The following is a 19,802-nucleotide window of genomic DNA, read 5'->3' as shown; positions in this document are numbered from 1 at the left end:
GGTAGGTTGGGCAATTTCACAATATTACTCATACAAATCCATGAGCATGACAGGCTCTTCCATATTCTGGTGTCTTTCTTATACAAGTCTTTAAATTTATTTCAAGATATGCCCATATTTAGGCTATGGTGAATGGAATCGTTTTCCTGATTTCTTTCTTAGTGTATTTATCCTATGTATATAAAAAAGTTATTGACTTTTGTATGTTAAGTTTTTGTCCGGCTACTTTACTGATTAGGCTCATCGGCTGTTTAAGGGTTTTGGAGTGTTTAGAGTCTTTTATTTGTAGAATCATTTTCCTTGTTGTTGTGCATCCTGATGGGGTATACTGAAGATGCAGAGGCAGAAAGATAATGAGTTCATTCTTTCTTTCCTCATCCCCCTATTCTTCCTTCTACTTCCCTGCTTCCTCTTCTTTCTTTGTAGTAACTGTGATAGAATTTAGGACTTATAAGCATAGAAATCAAACTGAACCACTGAATTATATTGCCAACAAAAACAAAATAAAAAACAAAATAAAAACCCTTTTAGACAGGATCATGCTAAGTTGGCCAAGCTTTGCATCCAGTCAAGGCTTTAATTGTGATCCTCTGGACTCTGGCTCCTGAGGAGATTACAGTGTGGTCCTGTGCACCTAGAATGGCTGCTTCAGCTCTGTACTTTTCAGAACAATTGGCCAAATGGTGTAAGGCTGAGCTTGCAGAATATTACTTATAGAATGACTAAATGGGGGATATGTAGAATGAGCATTGCATGCAAGGCCACCATCTTTGATAAAGGACCATGTGTACCAAACTGTTTTAGTCAGGGTTCTACTGCTAAAAAGAGACATAATGGCCATGGGCATGTCTTATAAGGGAAAGTACTCAACTGGGTCTTGTTTTCCATTTCAAAGGTTTAGTACATGGTGATGTCAGGGATGTTGACAGTAGACAGACAAATATACATGGTGCTGGAGAAATTGAGAGGTCTCTATCCAGATCTGCTGAGAGAGAGAGAGAGAGAGAGAGAGAGAGAGAGAGAGAGAGAGAGAGAGAGAGAGAGAAACAGACAGACAGAGACAGAGACATGGAGATAGAGAGCAAGCGCCCCTGGGCCTGGCTTATGTTTCTGAAATCCTAAAATGTACCCCAACGAGTGACATGCTTGCTCTAACAAGGCTACACATACTTTTAGCAAGGCCACACCTCTTAATCCCTCTCAAATGACAACACTCCCTAATTACCAAACATTCAAATGTATGAACCTATCAGGGCCATTTCTATTAAAATTACCACATAATTCTAAACCTATGGTTTGAGAGCCCAGCTTCTTAAACAGCCAAGGAGCTGATGGTGAATTTGGTGACTTGAAAGAAAATGTCCCCCCTGCCCCCGCCCGGTAGGCCCATAGTGAGTGGCACTCTTAGGAGGTGTGGCTTTGTTGAAGATAGTGTGACACTGGGGTTCTGGAAGTCTCATATGCTCAAGCAAGCCCAGTGTGAACTCCTCTTCTTGCTGTACACTGATGCAGATGCAGAATGTTCAGCTACCTCTCTGGCACCATGTCTGTCTATGTGCCACCATGTTTCCTTCATAATTATAATAGACTAAACCTCTGAAACTATAAGTCAGCCCCATTAGATGTTTTCCTTTATGAAAGTTGTTGTGGTCCTGGTGTCTCTTCACAGCAATAGGACACTGATTAAGACAATGGGGTTTATGAAAAACTTGGCTACTTTTGTTTTTGGATGTGTAATGACAAAAAAATTTCAAAATGAAATTGCAGTGAAGACGTTTTTGGCAAGACTTGCCTCAGCTGTGGCTCAAACCTTCACCTCAACTTGCTTCCAAGCCTGTAGCACACATGAACACTATACAGTGCTCAAGCATTCATACCCCCAGAGCCAGCAAAAGCTGCCTGCGACTCCTCAGCTCACACTTGAGAGTGCGTGGGATGGGTGGTGGTGGCCTCACTGGACATATTAAGGGTTCTGCTCTCACAGAAGCACAATGGATGTTTGGGAAAACAGATTATTCACACTTTCTTGTCACCACTCCTCAGAACATCAGTGTAAAATTAATACGCTCTTGGATTGTATTATTTGCACAGTGTTTGAATTTTGTAAAACTCAACATTTGATTGGCCTATTTGAATTTCATTTTTAAAAATTATCAAATAGATTTTGGACATAAGAGTGGGCAAAATTTCTACCTATTTCGAAAATGTCTCTAAATAGTACTCCTGCTGTTTTGAACTAGTTACTTATACAAATTGGCATTCTCGGAATTGATGATTAGAATATCAAAACATCAATCAAGCCTGAGAAAATGCTCTAGGTCCTCTCATATCAAGTGCTCAGCCAAGATTTAGTTCTTTATGTTGAAAAAATAAGCACATACATCTTATTATGCAAATTTGCTTCCATTTTAATAAACAGTAAAATTATATGCATACCAAAGAATTGTGATAAAATAAATTTCTCTGATTTATTATCAAAAAAAGAAAGAAAACAAAAACCGCCAAAGAATGATGAAGATGCAATATAATAAAGGCATTCTCAGAAATAACCTAGTGAAGCTTCTGTGAAAATCACTATGAAGGCATGATGGTTATTTTTTTTCTTTTTCTTTTTTCTTTCTTTTTTTTTTTTTTTTTTTTTTTTTTTTTTTGAGACAGGGTTTTTCTGTGTAGCCTTAGCTGTCCTGAACTCAATTTTTAGGCCAGTCTTCTGCCTGCTTCTGCCTCCCTGAGTGTTGGTATTACAGGCATGCACCACCATTCCTGGCTAGGATGGTTAATTTTGATTGTCAACTTTATTGAGTTAATATATGGCTAAAGGCTTACTGAAGTACATCTTTAGATATGATGGTGAAGACATTTCCAGAGGGAATAAACTGAGAGATGAAGGCCTACACTGAGTATGTGTTGCCATCACATGAGTTGGTGTCTTAAACTAAAAAACTAGTGCAGGGGGAAAGAAAGGCAGCTGGGTCATGATGTTCCCTTTTCTCTGCTTCTTGATCTGTTCAAAGATAAGCAAGTTTCAGGCATCACGTTGTCTCTGCTCTAGTGACGCACACCCCCAAACCATGGGCCAAAATTAACCCTTTTTCCCTTAAGTTTCTTCTTGCTAGGTATTTCGTCAAACAATGAGAAAAGCAACTAACAGTAGGTTCAAAAATTGAAATACAACTACTGTACAATCAAACTAGTTTATTTCTGGGGGTATACCTGAAAGAATGAAAACCAGCATACTAATATAGACACCAGAACATCTATGTTTGTTGCAGCATTACTCACAAAGTAACCAAGTTATGGAATTAGGTTAGATGCCCATCAACAAATGAGTAAAATAAATACAGTATGTATATACAGTGGGTTATTAGCAATTAAGCAGGCTAAAACCATGCTGTCTGAAGGAACATGAATAGAACTAGAGATCACCATGTTAAGTGTCTTCCTTAGGTAGAATCTAGATTTTACAAACGTATAAAAGTACAAATGGGACTACTTGGGAAGAGGAAGCAGACAAGGAAGAGGAAGGACAACAGAGGATAATGCGGGTATGGTGAATATGAGAAAAGTATATTATACACATATATGAAAATGTCACAATGAAACCTATTGTTTTATACAATTAGAGATCCCTTATTTGTGCATTTCCTGTTACCTTAAATATGTATTTTGTATAATCTTTAATATCTACTAGACATCATACTACCATAATTGACTAATAAATCCAACTGTAATAAAACTGTATGTTCATATTGAGTGCTGATAACTCAGAAGAAAACATACCTGTTTTTATTAAACCCATAATGCCATACTAGTCATATTTACCAAAGACACCTATATTATGAACTTATAAAACATTTGAGGGAGTTTTTGTGCTTTAGGAACTTTTGAAAAAATTTATATGAAGAGTTATTTATACCAAACCCATCTGAATAGCTCTTCTTCATAGAATTTTAGACAAGAATTTGAAAATCTTGTCTGGAGGTAGAACACTGTCACAGAAGCATAGTACATTTGGCTATTCATGTAAACACACAACAAAGACTTCATATAGCTTCCTTATAGAAAACATATACCTGCTGCTCTCAAATTTTTATCACATGTCAAGTAAATGCTCAAACACAGAAATGACTGGTTTGCATAAAATAGTTGGCTCTTATCTTTGTTCCAGTTTATACTCTCATCTGAATTTTGTTTGTGACAGACAGAAAATGTTAAGGTTATCTACTGAATATGAAGGCTAACGCTTTTAGCCAATATTTGCAGAGATTTTTCAGATTTTCTTTTGTCTTAATATGTAATATTGTAGAGGCTGTGAACTAAATTTTGAAAGGACCTTTTGTAAACACCAAGCAGATATCTAGCTGTTTCAGTATCCTTTGGGTAGGTAAAGGATCTAGTCTGTCTTTAATTAGCTTGTTTCCCCTTTTAGCCTCAAATAGTTACCATTAGGAGGATGCTCTGAGTCCTTTGAGAGGACCAGTTTCCTTATGGGGCAAGAGGCCTTACGCTCAATGATAACAAGAAGTTGAGAGGCTGGAATGGGAAAGGAGATATCTGATAGGAACTGAATAGAGGCACAGAAGAGATAAGAATTAGAAGGGTGTCATACCAAAAGACTCAAGGGAAGTGAATGAAAGGTCAAAACAGCTTTAAAAGGAAGAAGGAAACATGGGAGATTCTAGAACAGTAGGGGCCTTTGAGGAACTAGTCTGAGGAAACCCTGTGGCACCAAATTATATTTAGTAATATGTCAACAAATGGACAATTAGTACCATAGATGTAGAGCATATAGTATGCAGTGATTTGGGAAGAAGGATCTCAGTCCATTGATAAATTCCTATGGAAGACACAGGATTCAACAAAGATATCAAGAGGACACACATGCACATGCATAGGTCAAAAATGTCTAGGCCAAGAATTTGGAAACACATCTCTAGTTGAAACAAAGAGCTGGAAAGAGAAACTTGCAGTCCATGAATCAGAGAATCAATCTCCAGTAGAAATAAAAAGTCAGGGAAAGCTTCCAACTAAGAGGTTGGAATCTTAAGAATCAAAATGTGTCCTTGCCAAGCTTCAGTACACTGTCACCCAGAAAACTGGCTGAAGAGTCAGATTTCCCAATGGATTCTAATCAATCAAATGGCTAAGGTGTTCACTCAGGGTCCTAATGTGATGTCTAGGGGCCTAATGATGAATAGAATCATGTCCAAACCACAGACAACATAATTACACATGAAAAATAATTCTGACAATTATTAAGACAGCAAGAATATATCCCCCAAATGTATTGTGAGAAGTTACAAGACTAGCCATCATGGGAAAGGGAGATCAGGCTCAGTTCTAAATACAACAAGAACAGCTGAGGACTTATGGCCAGTGAGCACAATGATTAGAACAGGACTTTGGCACACATAAGCCAGAATGGTCAGCTATCAGTGGTAAAGGATAAGGAATCTGATTGTATATGGACAGTTATCAGGTATAAAGAATGAAGCCTTCACTAAAGAGACTTCACCTGATTCTTGCTAATGTTTAGTTCAGAGGGTTGAAAACAAAGCTTAGTCAAAAATGGGGCTCAAAAAACCTGTCTAGCCAGGTTCAGTGGCACACGTCTTTAATTCCAGCATTTGGGGAGGCAGAGGCAGGTGGATCTCTGTCAGTTTGAGTCCAGGATAGCCAAGGTTACACAGAGAAACCCCATCTTGGAAAACAAACAAACAAACAAAAAACTGTCTAAAGCTTAGTCAAGAAAGGAGTCTGTCAATATGTATGTGTTCATGTTGACATTTGTATGAGAGTTGTAATTTTGTACTTTCATCTAAAAATATCCTTTAACTAAGTAAATGCCTGTAAAGGGATTGGCATAGGACTTGATGCACTGTAAACACTCAACAAAGTTGTTGTGTTATTGCAGTTGCTATTGCATTGGCCGTATGAATCAATATCTCAACAGAAAATAGAAGTTAGCCCAGAAGGTTCAAATGAAGAGATTCTAGTTAAAGGAACTTTGTGACAGATTAAGGAAGTCATCAAGGGATGTTAAAGCACCAAGAGACTGTGATTGGAAACCATTGCTACCCTGTGCTGAAAGAGATGGGGATGTGGCTAGTGGATGGGAATGGTGGTGGTGGTGGTGGTGGTGGTGAGGATGTATTGGGGACAGGGTATATCTCTAGGGAAAATAGCCTTATGTACATATTCTATATAACTTCTCTCAGAATTCTTGTATGTTTTTATACCTTGAGACGCCTCCCTTATATTTTAATCCCCATTTGCATATGACTGCTTTGGCTGGTTGCATGAGTAGCTTAAAAATATGCCTGATTCAAGCTGTCCAAACCTCAAGGATAAGGTACCAACTTCAGAACATTGCCATAGAGTCTGTTCCAGTTGCCTGAAAACTCCTTCCTCACCTCCTCCTCTGCTTATCTAAGCCCCCTCTTTAAGGCCCCAATGTAAAGTTTATTTTCTATGTAGATGCTTTCTCCCACCTCTCACCCTCAATATAAATTAGATTTCCTTATTCTTTATTTCCCTATGCATATTTTTCCTTCAGAGGACTTATCTCAATGTGTTTTTATTAAAATATATACCGGCCTATATAATGCTGGAGTACATTTTTATAGATAATATAGTTCATAACAACTGGTCAACATTGTTTTCCACCAATACTACAGTGACCAGCACAGCTCCTGATAGAAAGGTAATTATTACTAAATGCTTATTGATGAATTAACATATGAGTAAACTAGTTTAAATGAGCTGAATGAAGCTAGTCATTTGGTATAGCAGTTTTATACTGGAACATGGAAGTGAAGATTTTTACAATCATAACATTTCTTTCTAATGGTTATAAGGACTTGGCTTCTGTTTCGAATGAGAAAATAATCCACTGCAAAGTTTGAAGCAGCTTTTATCTTACCTGGTCCTTCACTTAGTACCCCTACCATATCTAGTGACTCATGGTTGACATTCAGAAAATGTGTTGAATAAGTGTATGAATAAGTGAATAAATAAACATGTGAATAACATGTAGTGTTATCATTAGGTACAATTCACATTAATGGAATTAATAAGCCCTCTCAAGTAGCTACCAATTGTGGATTCTCATCATCTAACACAGCCAAGAATCACCTCTGAGGCCATCAACACACAGTTTCATTATTTATCTTGGCTCTCTTTGATGATGAGCCTGAAAATGATGGTTGTTACATTGGCTTTTATGAAGGAAAATATTAGGGGTGATGCTTCAGGCTTATGGGGGGAAGAAAAGGGAGCACTTCATTTTACATTAAGCTCATTGTCTGCATGTCTGTGGACTCATCATTTCACCCCTGTGGGTTTCAATTTTTCTCACTCATAATTATAGTATAGAGAGTGAATGAGGGAATTCTTAAGAACCTTCATATTCCTCTACAATTCTCATCCCTCACATAACACTAGAAAAATGATTTTGCCAATTACCATCATCCATCTTCTACCTTACAGAACATTGCTAAACCATATATTTGCTAAATCTCTGGGCCATTTCCAAATATTTCTCACATTTTTGTCTGCCTGAAGCTTTTCTCTTTATGTGAAATTCCAGACCATGATCAATTTAGTAACTGGGGTTTATTTTTATTTTTTGGCGCTAGGTTTCTGACATCTGGAACAACATCCTGTCAGACTCTAGAAAGTTCCCTCCCAGAGTGTCTTCAACAACAGCAAACAATTTACACCTACCCAGGACTCATCAGGCCTCAAATGTCTTAGGGCATCTTTTTATAATTAGCAGAAAATGAAACCAGAAGTTCAGCTGGATGGAAACTGGGATTGGACACTAGTATTAAAATAGAAGCATTAATGCATACCAAAAATCTATCTGAAAGTGCCAGTTCACGTGACCTAGTGTGTCTGGGAGTGTAAGGAGAGAGTGCCCAGTGGTTAACTGTGCAGCTCTGTGAGACAGCACCAGTTCAAGAACACTATTAAGCAAGTACATGTTTGGTAATATAGGAGAGATCCAGGTGAGACGAGGAGCCGATCAAACATTCCTAGGACAGTTCCCTGAAACAAGGTCAGCTTACACTTCTAATTATCTAAGGCCACTTCACTCAGATGTGGATGCTGAGAGGAGGATAAGAATGCAGTTGTCTATTTAGGAGATGATCTAAGGAGGCACTTGTGAGGGGATGGGAGAATGAGATATAACAGAGAAGAAAGCCAACAAAGGTACTACTTTTTTACTACAGTGAGTGGCTAAAGATCAACCTTACTTGGGAATTCTGGGGAACTATATAGAACATAAGTAAAGGAATGGGGACATTTATACTCTGACTCCTACCCATCATAGCTGAGTGCTGCTCCTGGAGGTATTGCTGGTATCCCTTCCTAAAGACTGGCGCAGCTGGATAGGGAAATGGGGTAGGTTCTTGAAGGAAAATGTCTTCAGATAGAAGCAGAATGGTAGATTCTGATAGGCAATGGGAGTACTGACATCTGCTGCTACATTAGCCCTAATTAGAGTCCGCACTGTGGGATAGTCAACTCACAATGGGAAGAAATGGTAGCAGTTTTTAGATGAGTAAACCTTACCAATCATTTGTCTCTTAGCCTCATCTCCCGGTGGTGGGGGAGTAGAGAAACCAGGTTTAAAACAGTACTGTCAATTGGAAATATAAGGCATACTATATGTATTATTGTAATTTTTCTAGTGGCATGTACAAAAGTTAAAATAAAGCAAGTGTTATTCGTTCTAATGGTACATTTAAGTAGTCCGTATGTCTAAATGGTTATACATGTAATATACAATCAACCTAAAGGCTGTTACTGAGGTATTTTACACTGTGTGGGGATTAGTATAGCTTTGAAAGTCAGTGCATATTTTTTTCACTTGTACATATCCCAGTTCCAATTGAACAATATTTCAGGTGCTCTACAGCCTTCTGTGGCTACTGGACATGTTGGACAGTGAAAGTATGTGTATTACACCTCTATTGTCACAGATAATGCTATAGGACAATGCTGCCCTAGGTTTTTTGGGGGGTTTTTTGTTGTTTTGTTTTTGTTTTTGTTTGTTTGTTTGTTTTGTTTTGTTTGCTTGGCAGTGGCAAGAGTAATGTCAAGAGACTAGGAAAGAATCTTAAAGTTTCTGGTTATATAAAAACCCTAAAAGTTAACTCTTCCCCAAATAGACAGAGAATAGGCTATCTTAGGGGGTCTTGAGGTTTTGGTGTGAAGATTACTCTGGCTGCTTGAACATAGCCAGATGTATAAAGACCTAGAGCTGAGGTAGCCATCTCCAAGGGAAAATAACAGATCTCTCTTGTTCATCACAATGCTCCCAGCCTAGGTCTCCACCCACAAGAAGCCCCGAACAAAGTACTGCTTGATGTTGATGAGAAACATCATACAGAGCAGTTATGATGGAGTCACAAGTATCATCACCACCTTGGAGGACACCCAAGTAAAGAAGTCCTAAATAACTGGGCAAAAGGACAGTTAAACTAAGGAACTTAAAGGAGAATGAAGAAAAAAAAAATAAAGAAAAGAAAAAATAAAGGAGAATGAAGCTTCGTTCCTTTCAATGGTCTTTTCATTCTTTCCTTCCTTCTTTCCTTCTTTTATTCACTTTACATCCCCGTTGTAGCCCCTCTCCCTTTTCTTCTCCCAGTCTCACCCTCCTTCCCTCTTTCCCCATTCCCCCTCCCCTATTTCTCAGAAAAGGGGTACCCCCCCACCAAGACATGCAGGGATAAAAATAGAGCAGATAGAGCAGAGGTTGAGGGGATGTCCAACCAATGCCTGGCCCAACCCAACACCCACCCCATGGGAGAAAGCCAACACCTGACATTATTCCTGTAGACAAGAGCCAAGCCGAATTGTCCTCTGAGAGGCTCCACCCAGAAGAGGACCAAAACAGATGCTGAAACTCACAGCCAAACATTGGGCAATGAATAGGGAGCCTTGTGGGAAAGTGGGGGAAGGATAGGAGGACCTGGAGGTGACTGGAGCCCCACAAGAAGACCAACAGGACCAACTAACCAGGGCCCAAAGGGGCTTGTGGAGACTGAAGCACCAACCAAGGACCATGCATGGACTGGACCTAGGCCCCCTACATAGATATAGCCAATGGGCAGTTCAGACTTCATGTGGGTACCCTAGTAATGGAAGCAGGACCTATCTCTGACATAGACTCTGTTGTCTGCTTTTTGATCACTTCCCCCAGGCAGGACTGCCTCCCCAGGCCACAGGCCCATCTTTTCTTAACAGGTCCATTTAATATGTTATTCTACAAAGACAGAAATAAAGCTAAAACACAGTAAAAGGAATTTTCCAGAAAGACCACTGTGCTTCCCTGGAGTGAATTTCTCTAACAATGGACCCAACACCCACATTTAACAAGAGGCAATTTACCCAGGGTTTTATGCCCTCCATAAATCTTATCACTCTCTACTCCTTAGATGCTGTCTGCTCTGCATTACACTTGTAGCTCCCTTTCCCAGCAGTAGTGGTCATAAACAGTATTCACCATGTAGAAGTTAAGGTTTTGAGGTGAAGCCTTTGGAAGCAATTCTTTGCAATTTCATTTATGGCCATACTGCATTTCACAGGCCAGCTCACTAACTCTGTGGGTGGCTTTGTATGTGTTCTGGAGATAGGGAAAGTGAGAAGTACCCCGCCCTTCAATTTTTACACACTCCTCCCTTCCATTGGAATTTAGTAGTTAAAGCACCTTCTGGGGGGTTGCTTGTTTGTTTGTTTTAAAAGCAGGAATTTAACCTTTCTTGGTGTTCATGCTTGCTTGGTGTACACCCAGCCATGACAAGCAATGTTGGAGATGTCACTGTACCCAAAAGCATCTCTTAGTCCCTTCAGGTCACTGTGAGTTACCGTCTCTAGCAAGCCTACAGAACTCACTAGTGGTTGAATGAGACCTGTATCTACTAGCCACATCTAGAAGTGGAGACCTGTATCTACTAGCCACATCTAGAAGTGGAGACCTGTATCTACTAGCCACATCTAGAAGTGGAGACCTGTATCTACTAGCCACATCTAGAAGTGGAGACCTGTATCTACTAGCCACATCTAGAAGTGGAGACCTGTATCTACTAGCCACATCTAGAAGTGGAGAGCAGCAGCTGTGAAGAAATGCTGCATTTGCACTTTCTCTGTCACTCTATACACATAACTCAGCCCCACTGGCCAAGTGGTAACTGACTTAACAAATGATTGGCAACCTTTCTATTGAGAGATCAATGCCATCTGATTAGGGAACAAATGTTGTACTAGGATTGGTCCACATCCTCCAGGAAAGAAAGAAAACAAAACAAAACAAAACAAAACAAGAATTTTATAACTAGAGAAGAGGGCTCTAGATCAGTTTCAAATTTCATATAAAGTCAAAATCATGTAATTTGTGCACACTGACTTTGTCCCCAATTACCCCTCTCTCCCCACCTCCTAGAGTTGTTTTAATGATTACAAGAGATGGTGTACTAAAACCACCAAGCACCTCACTGGAACCTGGGAAACACCAATATTTTCCCCTGTGTCTATAACATCACTTCTCACCTGGATGACCCCCAGGTACCCACTGTGGCTCACTTGGAGTATAAGAAGCCAGGGCCAAGGTGACCCCTTCCTTTTCTGAGCTTTCCCTGTATCTCTTCAGACAGCTATCATTCCTGTATCCCCCAAACAGGAATGAGTTAGTTACTCCTCTCTATCTTTGAGGTACAGCCCAAGCTTCTATTCTTTTGTGTCCTCAGTGCTAGTCATGTGACAGGAACTCAACAAAAACCTGCTTTTCCTATGCAGGAAGAAAAAAGAAGAAAACACAGAAATCCCACACTGGTGTTACCTAGCTTTATACAGCCGAAGATGATTTTCTTCTTTTCAGGGGGAATTCATCTCCATTTAATATATATACGTATATAATTTTTTTCTTACAAAGGCCATGTTTTGGGTCCAACAAGGGCTTGTAATATGCGAGTACAGCCAAGTGTGGTGGCATCAGCCTGTAATCCCAGGGAGGCAGAGGCAGGTGGATCAATGTAAGTTTGAGGCCAACCTGGTGTACAAAGTGAGTCCAGGGTGACACAGAGAAACCTTGTCTCAAAAAACAAAACAAACAAAAAGAATATGTGAGTACACACCTATACCTCCGTGAACACATCGCCCAATCTTATCCAATTTGGGAAGTTAAATAGGATTGGGCCTAGTTAGTACTTGGATGAGAAAAGAAGTAGGTGAGTTCAGTTGCCAGTAAGTGGATACATGTACAGACAGAAGGACAGAGATATCCCATCTATTCAAGCAACTTTCATTCCCCAAGAGTCTCAGTCTCTGGATCTGAAACTAAATGTGCTGCAAGGTGAGAAAAACTATTTTCTCTCCACACAAACTTGCTCCTCCTCTCCTACCAAATGGCCCATACCTTCTGTTCAAATTCACACTCACTGAAAACTGATTGCAGTAAAAGAAAAATCATTCCCACTTCTACCATGGCCTATGGCAGGATTCGGCAATTCTTTTAGGTATTTCCGAATATTCTAGTGTTTGGAGACTATTTTAGTTTACGTTCTATTGCTGCGATAAAGAGCGCATGACCAAAGACCACTTGGGGGAGCAAAGGGTTTATTTCAGCTTATAGCTTATAAATCATCACGAAAGGATGTCAGGGCAGGATCTCCAGGAGAGCAGCAACCTGAAGGTGAGAGCTGAAAGCACAGACTATGAAGGGATGTTGCTTCCTTGTCTACTCCTCATAGCTTGTTCAGTCTGTTGTCTTATACAACCAACGTCCTGGGCTGGCACCACTTACCATGGTTTGGACCCTCCCATATAAATCACTAATCAAAAAAATGTTTCATAGACTTGCCTGCAGGCCAATCTGGTGGAAACATTTTCTCAATTGAGATGTCCCCTTCTCAGATGACCCTAGCTTGTATCCAGTTGACAGTAAAACTAATCAGCACAGGGACCATAAGATCTCTGACACTATACTGTATCAGGAAAGCAGTCATAGAAAGTACATAAATGGAAGCAAGGCATGGTGGTCCATACCCATTATCCCAGCATTTGGTAGGCTGAGGCAGGAGGATCACTGTGAGTTCAAAGCCAGCCTGGGCTATATAGTATATTTCAGGATGGCCTAAGATACAGAGTGAGACAAACATCTCAAAACAAACAAAATCCATAAATGAATGAATAGTAATAACTGTGCCAATGAAATGTATTACAAAATCACACCATGTTGAATTGGGCCTTGTGGCCTAGTTTTCCATCCCCTGGTCTGTAACCTCAACTTCCGACCACTCCTCCTTTTTCTAGCCTTTATACTCACCTTTCAACTCTAATGCTACTACTCCTCTATTGCCTCAGCCTGCTCTGTGACACATATTCTAATGGTTGCTGCGTATATCTCAGAGAGTCTCCTGTGAAGTTTGCTACTCTCTTGGAGACTTTTCAAAAGGATATGCTTTGGAATTATGCTTGGAGAGGTCTGGGAAAAGAGAATGTAAATAATAAATATTATCATAACAGTGTGCGGGCCATTCATTTGCCTTATTATGGTATGGACATCACAGTGATCTCATCTCGGACAAAAAAAAAAAAAAAGCATAAAGACAACAAAAATAAAGGAAGTGCTCAACAACAACATTCTGGCAGAACAAAAAAGAGTAGCCAGGCACCGTGATGCAATGTCCCTTTCCTTAGGAAGTGGCCTCACTCAATTTCTAAAAGCCACAGAAAGATACAAATAGTGACTTTTATTGAAGCATTAAGATCCAAGTGCAGACTTTTTTTTTTTTTTTTTTTTTGGTGTTTTCAGACAAGTTAGGGGTGATGAATCAAACTCTACCACTGGAATGGTGGTGCTGACATTTCCCTCCCAAATTAACCACTATTTAGAAGTTTTCAGGAGAACTTTGGCTGAGCCTTTTATCTCCCACCTCACCTCCCCCACCACCACTCTGGTTTCCCATACATGATCTTGGCTCTGTAAGATGGACTATGGTTTATGCTTAGAATCACGTGGCAGCCCCAGCAGCTCTTAGCAAATGTAAGTGAGTGCACCATAAATAGCCCTTGTTTGATGGCAAAAATGTTTGGCTTTCTCTTCCTAAAAAGGAAATAATACAGAAAATGCATTGATGGTCATCGTGCCACTGATAACACAGTTTCCTGGCTTTCAGAATCACTGGCAGACAGGGCAGATGCCTGGAGAGCAGAGATGTGATGCTTCTTGCTTCACACCTGAGGCTTCACTGAACATCTCAACCTTGAACTTTTCACAAGCTTTGCTTCTTAGCATGCATCTTCTGGCCCCAGAGCCAACTGGTACTTGACGGATGAGCAGGTTTGAGTAGAGCATTGATTGACCTGGGGCTTTAAAACCTGCCTCCTTGGAATCTGTAGGAAGGAAAGGTCCACAAGAGTGAGAAACAGATCAGAAGACATAGTGTGGGGTAATATGACTGATGTAGTGTGTGTGTGTGTGTGTGTGTGTGCATTTGAAGCTGTCAAAGAATAAATATTAAAAACACTACCATAAATAAATAAAACATGCCTCCAATGACTCCCTTGGAATTTTAGCCCTAATGACTTCCTCTTCTTTCTTTCCCTTCCATTCATTTTGATCCTGCCACACCTTTTAAAATAGTGACTGTACTTATTCATTGATTCAATCACCGCTCATTCAATCATAAAATCTATATGGAATACATCAAGCGTGGTGTGGTCCCTATTCTCCCACAAATTACAGCTGAGCAGACAAGACTGACATTAAATATTTGCAACTGATTATAAGGAAAAGTTATGATTGAGACAGTACAAGGTGCCGTAGGAAGCATGGACATATAATTTCCTACCCGAATCTGGATGCCTTTGAAAGTTAAAGTTCTTCTATGAGTTGTATGGAAGAGATGGGGCCTGGAAGGATGGGGGAAGGGCACGGGAGGTGTCAGAACCTCCACAAGGAGACTATAAAGGCTAGCAAATCTGTACTCAGAGGAGCCTGCACAAACTGATGCACCAACCAAGGACATTGCAAGCAAGGAACCTAGACCCCCTGTTCAGATGTAGCCCATGGAGAAGGGGAGGGGAGAATGGGGGACTGCCTGTGACAGGAACTCTTGTGCCCGTGATTTGATCACTGCCCCTTGGCTGAGAGGCCCTGTGGGAACACAGAGGAAGGGGATGCAAGCTATCCAGATGAGCCCTGATAGGTTGGGGTCATATGGTGTGGGAGGAGGACCCTATCTGTCAGAGGTCTAGGGGTGGGGAATGGGGCAGAAGTGGGAGGGAGGGTGGTAACAGGAAGATAAGAATGAGGGGATTACATTTGAGATGTAATGTAAATAAATTATAATAAAATATGTATAAAACAACAAAAAAGACAGTTAAAGCTCTTAGTAAGTATTCTAGAACAACAGGTTAAATCAAGGTTTCCACAGTCCATCAAGATGTATGGTCTCCTGCTTCAGCTCCTCAGCAAAGACCTGTTTCCTTTCCTCCTTAGTCACTCTATTCCTCCTGCCCATCTTTCTCCTCTCGTTTTTTTGCTCCATTGTTGGGTAGCAGAATTAGGTCACATGAGTGATTGAGCCCATTGATGTCAGTGCTTTAAATTCAATGTTAGGCAATGCTGCCAACATTGATCTGTCATCATTTCCTCCACCTTGGGGTTACCTTGAGGAGAGCCTTACCACAATGAGGCTCTAAATCTTGACTCCTGCCTTTGATTCCAGCTCCTTCCCAGGTTCCAGGAATGCAGCTGGGCCTTTGCCCAGAGATGGGTTGTGATTCCATACTGCAGCCATATGAGGAGCAGGCTGGCTTTGGTGTTCTGGGAGCACCCTCATCAGGGAGGCCAAACCTCAACCTAGTACAGATGTCCCCAGAGGGCTTTCCCAAATCATAAATACTTTGTCAGCAACCTATCATTTTGTTTCACCTATAAGCATGCTACTGTCACAGATTTTTCTTTTTTGTTATCATCTGTGAACCTGAAAAGTTGTCTCATTAATGACAGCCCTGGATCACATAGCAAATGCTGGTGAGGCTTCATCTCAGAGCCCTCAGGCCACTACATCACCTGTAGTTACAGTGGTTAATTCTCAGTATATTGGCTGCTTCTTGCCTCGAGCAAGGATAAACCCTTCTACCTAAGGTTTTCCTCTGCTTCTCCTAAAGTTTGCTCGAGCCACACAGGGCACCTTAGCCACTGAGGGATAAAAGCCAAAAGGTATGGTATCCATGCCCCAAGCTGACTTGGTTATGCATGCCCCCTGGAATCAGACCCTTGAACTGTTACCTCCCATCTTGAATAGGGCTAACCTTTACAAGCAGTATAAGATAGAAATAACAATGGGTAACTTTTTGAAGGCTATAACAGAAGGAGTATTGTTGCTTTTATCTCGGTCTCTTTGGGGCCATATGATCTTGGCCATTCTCATGATGTAAGCATTCTCAAGTGGTCTTAGCGGGGAGCTGTGTGGTTAGGAACTGAGGTCCCCTGGCATCAGGCTAGCACTGCATTGCCAGCCAAGCTAGTGATTCATTCTGGAAGCAGATCTTTCTGGGCAGTCATGTCTTCCAATGATTGTAGCCCCACTCAAGAAAATGGTAAAGGGAAGGATTTCTGTTGTCAGGCAAATTTGATGGAAAAAAAAAAAACTCCACTAGATTTGCTATTCTTTTTTAAAATATATAATTTATGATTTGCTATTCTTTTAAAACATAAATCTCCATATTTGACAGTGGCCAAGAAATAGTTAGGTCATATATACCTGAGATGAGCAAACTAACACTAGAGGCAGATTCCCATGTAAGTTTTATTGGACCAAAGGAGCCCTCCCCCCCCCCAACTCCATTTCCGCTGTCCTGAAACGGCACTTCTGTGGTTTTATGAATCAGTAGTCACATCTGATATATACTAACACTCTTAGGTAACTTGTCTTAAGAAAGCCATCATCAATAGCCAGTCATTGTAAGGTACTAACGTGCAGTGGAGGTTGTACTACAGTAGTACATAGCCTCCATGTTGGTAAAAAAATAAAACAGCTATGATAAGGTAAGAAGCTTCATGATAAGAAGGAAGAAATACCAATATTGATCCATTTCCCCACATGTGGAAGGATGTAGGGACTTATGCATATCTTCCTTTATGCCTGATGCTGGGGCTGCCGAGAAGAGGTAATGTTCCCAAGGAATTGAGCACTGTGGCAAGTCCTAGGTACTGTCCTCCTTCAGACTGGCCAGGTCTCTGGCAGCCTGGATTCCAGTTCAGGGGCTTGAAGCAGGAGAGGGAAGAAGAGACTAAATCACTTTACTTTTCCCTATGTTTTTATGTGCTTATGTTTATATTGGTGCTTGCATTCCTATAGTGTGTTTGCATACAGGTCTCACCTAAGAACACAGATTTCAGGGCATATTGGGAATAATTTTTATGGATATGAAGAAAGGTGTGAGAGGTACATTTACACATGGACATATACCACATACTTGCACTAGCTGCTCAGTTCTGTTAGTTTGGGCTACATAACAAATCACTTCAAAATATAGCAACTTACCACAAAGCCACCTTGGATTTAGTTCCTAACCTGAAGTCTTCCCATGTAGCTCTTTTAGTCTGGGCTGAGATTTCTCATTTGTCTACAGACAGCTTGTGAGTTATCCAGATGCTGGGAGACCTAGGAAGGCCTCACTCATGTGTCTAGCGTTGTCACGCTACTAGCTAGGTTAATGATTAGAATTATTTATTTGCTGCCATCTAAAAGATTAGTTTAGGTCTCAGGGTCCCAAAATCCACAACAGAGAAAACTCTAATCCATGAATACGTTTGAAGCCTCTGCTTTCTTCATATTCATTAATATCTCTTTGACCAGAGCAGGTCACATGACCAACATAGACTCAAGGAGTGGAGAAACATCTGCTGTGTCACTAGAAGCATAAGTGTGTGAGTTCTGTCATTCATAAATTTACCACCACTGTTTGATTTTGTATTTTAATGGTCTTTTCATTTGAGATCCGCAGGGTGACACTCTTCTCACTTGCCAGAGAATGTGTTTTGTTCAACAGCTGTTCTAGTATCTAGAGAATATCATTTATTTTGAGATGAATAATTTTGCTCTGAGATTCATTAAACTCTAGCTCTTTCTCTAGAAGGAAAATTTCTTTTTTTTTTTTTTCCCTAATCGACTATGATTGCCATGGAGATAGGCCCAGAATCTGGTGACAAGCCAAATATAGGATGCTAGTTTAAGGGACCTGTTGACAGCATAAACTTAGCTCACAGACTATGATAGGCCTAAGGTAAAGAAAATAGCAATGCCAATGTCATGAAAGAATGGGGGGAACAGTAGAGCCGAGAAATCACTCTGTTAATAGACTTGGAATTAATGTCATCATAGAGGAACACCCAAGCACATGCCATTCAGCACCTCTGGAGGAATTTGTAGCCTGGAGACTTTAGCTTCATCTTCTTAAAGATGATTCAACTGCATATGGAACAGTTTGACTAATCACAGTGGAGGGAAACTGCCCTGCATTCAATTATACTGTCATAGACAGTCAACACTATAGGGATCTGTGAAGGAAGAGAGGAGGGAAAATTGTCAGATAATAGTGAGGAATGGGAAAGTGTGCATCTGGTTTGGGAGAATTTTCCCGGAAAGAACAGAGACTAGAGACTTTAATCTCAGCTCCCCACTGGGAGGTGAATACCCAGGGGGAAGGAACAACATCCCTCAGCTCCCTCTCCTCCTGCCACACTCCGCTTCTGAAACACATTCAGCCCTTGCTTATCATGACATCAGGCAAGAGTTCAAGAATAGTAAATAATCTTCTTGCCCAAATCCAATCAAATCACAGTATGAAAATACATACATTGGCAAGAAGCAGGACGGGTCAGTGGAGAAGCCGACCTTAGTGGCATTTGAAGAACATTGTGCATCTCTCAGAGAAAGAACAGAATGGTGTACAAGCAGCCTCTTGGATGATTTAAAGGCTTGTTCTTCAGGGCAAATACTGCCACTCAATCATTGTGATTCACTTTCCATTTCTTCCTGGGAACACAACTAAACTACGTTTTATAGTCACCTTTGAGATAAGGCTTTGTCAGATAGTTGAATTCTAACCAATGGAATGCAAAAGGAAATGGCCATTCCACTACCAGAACCAACATTTCGGACATTAGACAAGCTTCATCAGTGTCACCATTCTCTTCCATACCTTGTAGAACCCATAGCAACCCACCTGTAGAAGGGCAGAGCCACATAATAGATGGGCCTTGGGTTTATGATTAACTGTGGAACAGAGCTGCTTCTCCAGTCTGGACTCTACTCATGAAAAACAAATATCCTCATTCCATAGTGCATTGTACTGTTATATATCTTTGTTACCGTTACTTGTTTTTGTTTACCTTGTCTAATGCTTTCATTGATTCATTATTTCATTCATCCATTCAACCTCAATGTTGCAGGGTTGCTCTGGGAGAACCTTCTCTAGTTTCAAAACCAGTACAACTTGTATGTTCAATCCTGAAATTGTTGTGGCATGATGGGTTTTTCCTGTAATTCCTTGGTGAGAGAGAATAGAGTTGTTAACATGACACATGACTCAGCAATGCTACGTCAAAGCATCTTCTGTCTTTCCAAAGTTTATTCCCTGTGGCAACTGTCATCCTCATTTTTCTTTATGTTTTTCTCCTCTCCTTTCCTTTCCTCTCCTCTCCTCCTCTCCCTGTCTCTGTCTGTTCATCTGTCTTTCTGTTTGTGTCTGTCTAGCTGTCTGTCTGTCTGTCCATCCGTCCG

The sequence above is a fragment of the Acomys russatus genome, chromosome X (genome assembly GCF_903995435.1).
Source record: "Acomys russatus chromosome X, mAcoRus1.1, whole genome shotgun sequence".
Lineage (NCBI taxonomy): Eukaryota > Metazoa > Chordata > Mammalia > Rodentia > Muridae > Acomys > Acomys russatus.
The sequence above is the reverse complement of the archived record's forward strand: the minus strand, read 5'-3'. Positions refer to the sequence as shown.